At 47.8% G+C, this 6,000-nt stretch overlaps 1 protein-coding gene across 1 annotated transcript in view; it reads right to left on the minus strand.

Moving 5' to 3' along the window:
- The window catches only part of ABCG4 (ATP binding cassette subfamily G member 4), a 35,096-nt gene extending 31,058 nt beyond the window's left edge, over window positions 1-4,038 (minus strand). Inside the window, exon 1 of the mRNA XM_035139937.2 lies at window positions 3,689-4,038. The gene's annotated coding sequence lies outside the window, so the exon portion shown is untranslated. The remainder of the gene's footprint in view (window positions 1-3,688) is intronic.
- Window positions 4,039-6,000: the final 1,962 nt, after the last annotated feature.

The raw sequence follows: 6,000 nt of genomic DNA on the forward strand, positions 1-6,000 counted from the left end.
AACGCATCAGAATCTCCTCTCTGCCAACTAGAGGAGAGCTCCGGCCATTTCTTTGCAGAGAAATAACCAAGAAAGTATGCTATTGCTATGGCCTACGAAAGGTCCCAAGGAAGTCCATATCTTCCCCTAGATTTCCATCCTTATCGCTTTGAAAACATTGCCCGCGACACAGAGGCAATGTCTCCTTTCCCCAGACACAACCCATCTTGGCCTGACTTCACATACTCCAGATAACAAACTGGCAAAGGGCAGGGCAAAAACTAGACAGCAGACATTAAAAACATTTCAATGATTCCAGACCCTCCAACATTTCTCCGATGAAAATAGGGACGTCCCAATATATAAGAAAATAATGAAACATTAAACATTATTTTTTAAAAACACCTTCCCTATACAGAATTGCTGTCAGACAGCTCGGTGGGTCAGACTAACTCCATACCCTCCCAAGTTTATCCAGTGAAAATAGGAACATCCTACCATACCCTCTAACATTTCTCCAATGAAAAGAGGGACATCCTAAGGAAAAGTGGGACATTCCAGGATCAAATCAGAAACCGGGGTGGCTTTTCTAAATCAGGGACGTCCCTGGAAAATAGGGACACTTGGAGGGTCTGTGATTCAAAGCTTGGGGAAACGTCCTTCTTCTTGTGGGCTTCTCCCAAGTGGGCTGGTGGAAGAGTAACGGAGCAATCCATTCTTCCTCTGGCAGCCTGCATGAAATGCCATGCGTTCACCTGCATGCATTTCCTGGTCGCATGTGGTGACCAAGCGAGCTGTTAGATATAAGGCTGGCATCAGGTGAGGAGTACAGCGATCGTTCGTATTAGAAGCGGAGTGTTACAAAGGTGCACCTAAATTTTTATTCTTCAAAATTGATATACCGCTTAACCGTGGGGCGGGGGGGGGGAGATCTATAAGTGGTTTACAGAAAACGTCATAAAATATTCATTAAAACAGACTTTAAAGCAGAAAACACAACAAAATGATCAATATATGGATTAAAATCGACATTAAGAAAATAAACAAACGTGGGTAATAAAGTTACATGTCTGGGTAGGTTTGCCTAAACCAAATAGGGTTTTAGCAGGTGTCAAAACCAATGAAGCAAAGGCAGTTGCCTAATATCAATGAGCAGGGAGTTCCAAAGAATTGGTGCTGCCACATTAAAGTACTGATTTGATGTTGGTTGGCATCTGAGAACCACTGAGTGGAGGAGTTTGAGTGTGCGAATGGACCCAGGTGCCTGAAAGATCATTCCATTGCCGGGCTTTTGTGCAATTGCATCTAAGAGTTTGCAAGCGTATGTTCGCCCTTCGTTCCCACCACTCTTCCTGTTCCCTCCAGCACCCTAGAGAGATTTTATAGATAAAGAAGAGACAAGACCAGCCTCAAAGGAAAACTGTTGAACAATTCCTATAGATTGCAGCCACAGCAGAAAACCAAGCCTAGCCTGCGCCAGCAGCCAGCCTCCGTCCTTGCTCTGAATCGAATGCAGGGCTGGCCACTCAATCCAGAGGCAAAGCAAGAAAGAAAAGGTGCCACAATGGCAGAAGCTGTAGTGCAGGAACAGGGTGCACCGTGCACCGGAGAAGGTGTGCAAGCAAGGCAGGCTAGGGTGGTACAGTCAGCTCTCTTACCACCATCTCTCAAGGCAGAGCATCAAAAATGCTTATTGCCAGCTTGGCTGCAGGTAGGCAGGCCACAAAAACTGGCCTCCTCTCCCTGTTGTGGAAGCTTGGATTTCGAAACGGACCCTAAGGGGTAATAATAAGCAGAGAGCTGGGCGACTTTCTGGGGAAGTGTGCAGCCGTGGGTGGGCAGAAGAAAGCCGGTAGGACCCTCCTCTTCTCCCCCCCCCCTCTGGGCTCAGCCCACTCTGCTCCCTTGCAATTCTTTAACCCACATTTCTGATCACTGCAGTTTCCTGTGCAGTACGGAGGCAGAGAGAAGTAAGCAGCCTCCTTTTTGGGGATGGGCTGGCAGCTGTCCTTGACATCAGAAGCACCACGGGCACTGACTATTTCTCCCAGTGTCCTTTTCCTTCCCTCCCCCACCAAAAGATAAATAAAACATAATCAAGATCTCCCCCCCCCACCGCCTCAATCCAAAAGGATCCATACCACAAGCACACATTTTTCTTAATCTAAATGTTCCTTAGAAGGGTAGAAATGCCATTGAATGAGGGTGAGAGGAGTGGGTTGGTCTCCTAAAGACCCTCTCTCCCCACAGGTTTCAAACCACATGTGATCATGTTTCAAATATTTCTTTTATTTCTGGTTAAGCCAGCAAATGGTGTTACGATGCACTGCTTATTTGCAATCTGATCTCGGATCTATTCAAGAACAGGCCAATTGGCCTTTTCCTGTAAATCTTGCCTGCTCTTTACTGAAAACTCATCAATTTCCCCACCCCGTGGGATCCCAAAACAGTGCCCCCTAGAGGAGGGGCAGCTGTGGATTTTGGACACCTTTTCTCAATTTTTCCTCTGCATTTGAAATATTTAACAAGTGCAGCCTGGCTCTTTGCATGTTTCCTGGGAAGACAAGTTCCACCAAGATCAGTGGGGGCTTCCAAAAACATGCAAATGGTCCGGTAGCGATAATCTTTAGATAATCCAAATGTTGAAATCCCTGAAATCCCCCCTCCCTTCAGGTGAAGTAATAGTTGGGAGTTGCAAGCCTCATTCCTCTAGTCAAAAATTATTTTTAATGGCTTCCAGTTGAGGCAATTATTTGAAAACAAAACAAATGAAGTTCTGAAGGCATTTTTAGGGCATCAGAATTGCTTGTTTTCTGTGTTTGTGTGGGATATTTTATATGTGTATTATATAACAACAACAACAACCACCACCTTTTAAACCAGCTTAATGCAGCCATCATAATCACACATTTCCACAATCTTCCAAAACTACAGGATGGGAAGTTGATGTTTGAGTGTATGAGAGAGAGAGAGAGAGAGAGAGAGAGAGAGAGAGAGAGAGAGAGAGAGAGAGAGAGAGAGAGAGAGAATCTGGCAAATTAAAATGCATTCCCACCCCTGAAACTCATCTCAGGCTTTCACGATGCTACCAGAATGAATTCCCTTTCCAGGACCAAGAATTCCATCCTCATTCTCTTCTCTCCAACCGCCTCCCACCTCCCCAAATCGGCTGCATCCCAAAAGAGCATCCTGCAGAGATGGCAACTCTTAGACCAACTCAGGCCATAAATCATCTCCCCCCCCCCCCCGCACATCAAACACACAAGGACCTTCTAATAGGAACGCCAAAAAGTTTGCTGCACTACAGATTTTTTTTGGGGGGGGGAAGCAGTGGCCGGGGGGGGGGGAGCAGTCTCTCCACCTGGGCTATCCAGGAAGGACAGACAGGCTGGTCCTCGATTTCACCTTGATTTCAAAATTTATTATTATTAATAATCTTCAAAAAGCAAAACAAAAAAACCCACCCTTATTCCTTGCCCCACCTCTTCCTTTTCCAGCCTTATAAGTGAGGGGGAGGACTTCCCATGGACACCCCCAAAGCCACTGATCTCAGTGCCACACCAACATCAGCCTCAGTTCAAGCAATGCATGGGGGGTGGGAAACACCCCCAATAATAAAGGGCTCGATTTTCAGCAGGGAAGAGGGAGGGGATGGTATCAAAAGATGCTGCCTACTTCATTCCCCCCCACCACCTTAGTTCAGACTCACCTCGCTCTCTCCCCTTCTTTTTTATTGCTGGCTCAGCCCCTTCGTGTCTGAATGTGACGGAGAGCAGGCTCCCCTTTTCTGCTGGGGTGCTCGGGGCTTCTGGGACCTGCCTGCCGCCACCCCCCAAGCTGCAGACATGTGGGGTGGGTGGGTGCTCGCGTCTTTTTCTTCTCCTTCTTCTCTCTCCCCCTCCCTCTTCTCTTTGCAGCAGCAGCGTTTCCTCCCCTCCTTTTGGAGACAAAAGGGAAAGGATGCTGAGAGACGGACGGAGGTCCTCCTGGGCTCTCCTCTCTCTCTCTCTTCCCAAAGGATGCTCTGCTGCGATGGGCTGGGCAGGGCAAGGACCAGCCCGGCTGCCAAGAAGTGACTGCAGAGCAGACCGGGAGAGGGCAGCTCTCAGCTCCTGCAGCCGTCCTTCTCCATCCTCTCAAAGGAAGGTGGTGGTGGGGGCTTGGGTTTGGGGGGAGACGCCAGCCAGCCCCCGCTCCCCACTTCTCAGTCAAGCAGCAGCCCCCTAGCAGCCCCCCTGCCCTGGCTGGTGGTGGGGAGGGCTCCTCTCTGCTCCATCAGCCCGACGCCGCCGGCTCATCTGTCTCTCCAGGTTCATCCCCTCCTTGCTGAATGTCACAAGCACCAGCTAGCAGGGCGGGCCGAAGGTGGGGGGGGGAAGAGAGGGAGGGATTGCTGGGCCGGGCTTTCCAGGCAGGTTTCTGCTTTCTCGGCCAGCATAACAGCTTCCCTTAAAGGGACCAGCGCCGGCTATGCTCTTAAAAGTGGAGGGGGAAGAAGGAAGGAAGGAAGGAGAAGGAAGGAAGGAAAGAGCATCATGTCACCAATTGCAGCCCGGCAGGCCCCTGGGACACGCTCCCTCCTCAAGGGGGCGCTCCTGCTGCCCCCACAAAAACCCCAGCAAGCTGCTAGTCCTCTGCAGAGAGGGGTAGAACGTTTCCCCTGCCTCCACTTTTAAAATAATAATAATAATAATAATAATAATAATAATAATAATAATAATAATAATAGCTTTTTTTAAAAGCTTGTCATTGATTTAAATTATTTTCTGAATGTTTTTAACAGGTGGCTGGGGAAACCCAGCCAGATGGGCGGCGTATAAATAATAAAATTAATGTTGTTGTTGTTGTTGTTGTTGTTGTTGTTGTTGTTGTTGTTGTTGTTGTTGTTACTGATGGTTATATTGTTATCCTGGTGATAATATTGTTGGGTGGCATCTTGTATTTCTCCCCCGGCAACTCCTGCAGCCAAGCTGGTATCAGGTGTATTGCTTTCCTTTCCTTTGGACCACATCCGTCTTATCATCTTGGTCATACACCCTACCCAGGCTTGTGCCCCGGAAAGGTCACTTTGATGCTGCTAATGCAGCAAAAACAATGCAGGAGCAAGTTGCCTGTCTTTGCAGCCACAGCAGCAGCTGTGATTCTCCAAATGTTTGACTTCATTGTCTCTAGAGAGAGAGGAGGATGCCCATTCTCTTTGTAAACTGCTCTGAGATTTGGGTTTTTTCTTTTCTTTTTGAAGACTCAGTATATACATTTTGTGAAATTAAATTAAATATATGTTATATTATTTCTTACCCTCCCTTCACCACGAGGTGCCAGTGTGGATTAGAACCATTTAAAAATAAAATAAAATACAATATTAAAAACAGCAGTCAGCCCTAAAAGCTCCTAAAAGCAAGCAAAAACTCTCCAGTTGACTGTGCTTTGCAGAATATCTAGTTCTTACAATTTTATTCCTGTAAGTTTTATTTTTAATGGGTGGCAAAATTAAGTTGCACAGTTAAAGCAATGACAAACCTTGACAGCATCTTAAAAAGCAGAGACATCACCTTGCTGACAAAGGTCCGTATAGTTAAAGCTATGGTTTTCCCAGTAGTGAGGTATGGAAGTGAGAGCTGGACCATAAAGAAGGCTGATCACCGAATAGTTGATGCTTTTGAATTATGGTGCTGGAGGAGATTCTTGAGAGTCCCATGGAGTGCAAGAATAGAATCATAGAATCATAGAGTTGGAAGAGACCACAAGGGCCATCCAGTCCAATCCCCTGCCAAGCAGGAAACACCATCAAAGCATTCTTGACATATGGCTGTCAAGCCTCTGCTTAAAGACCTCCAAAGAAGGAGACCAGGGCCATCCTAAGCACCTCTGGTGCCCTGGCGCCGTGGTGCGACGGATCCCCCCGGTGCCCCCCCGCCCCGTTTCCCAGCGCGACGGGCGGGTGGGCAGGCGCATCGTGGCTGCCAAGGGCGTTGCTGCGCAATGGGTGAGCGGGCTCAGCGTGCAGCGCTACTGCCGAGG

The sequence above is a fragment of the Zootoca vivipara genome, chromosome 15 (genome assembly GCF_963506605.1).
Source record: "Zootoca vivipara chromosome 15, rZooViv1.1, whole genome shotgun sequence".
NCBI classification, from domain to species: domain Eukaryota; kingdom Metazoa; phylum Chordata; class Lepidosauria; order Squamata; family Lacertidae; genus Zootoca; species Zootoca vivipara.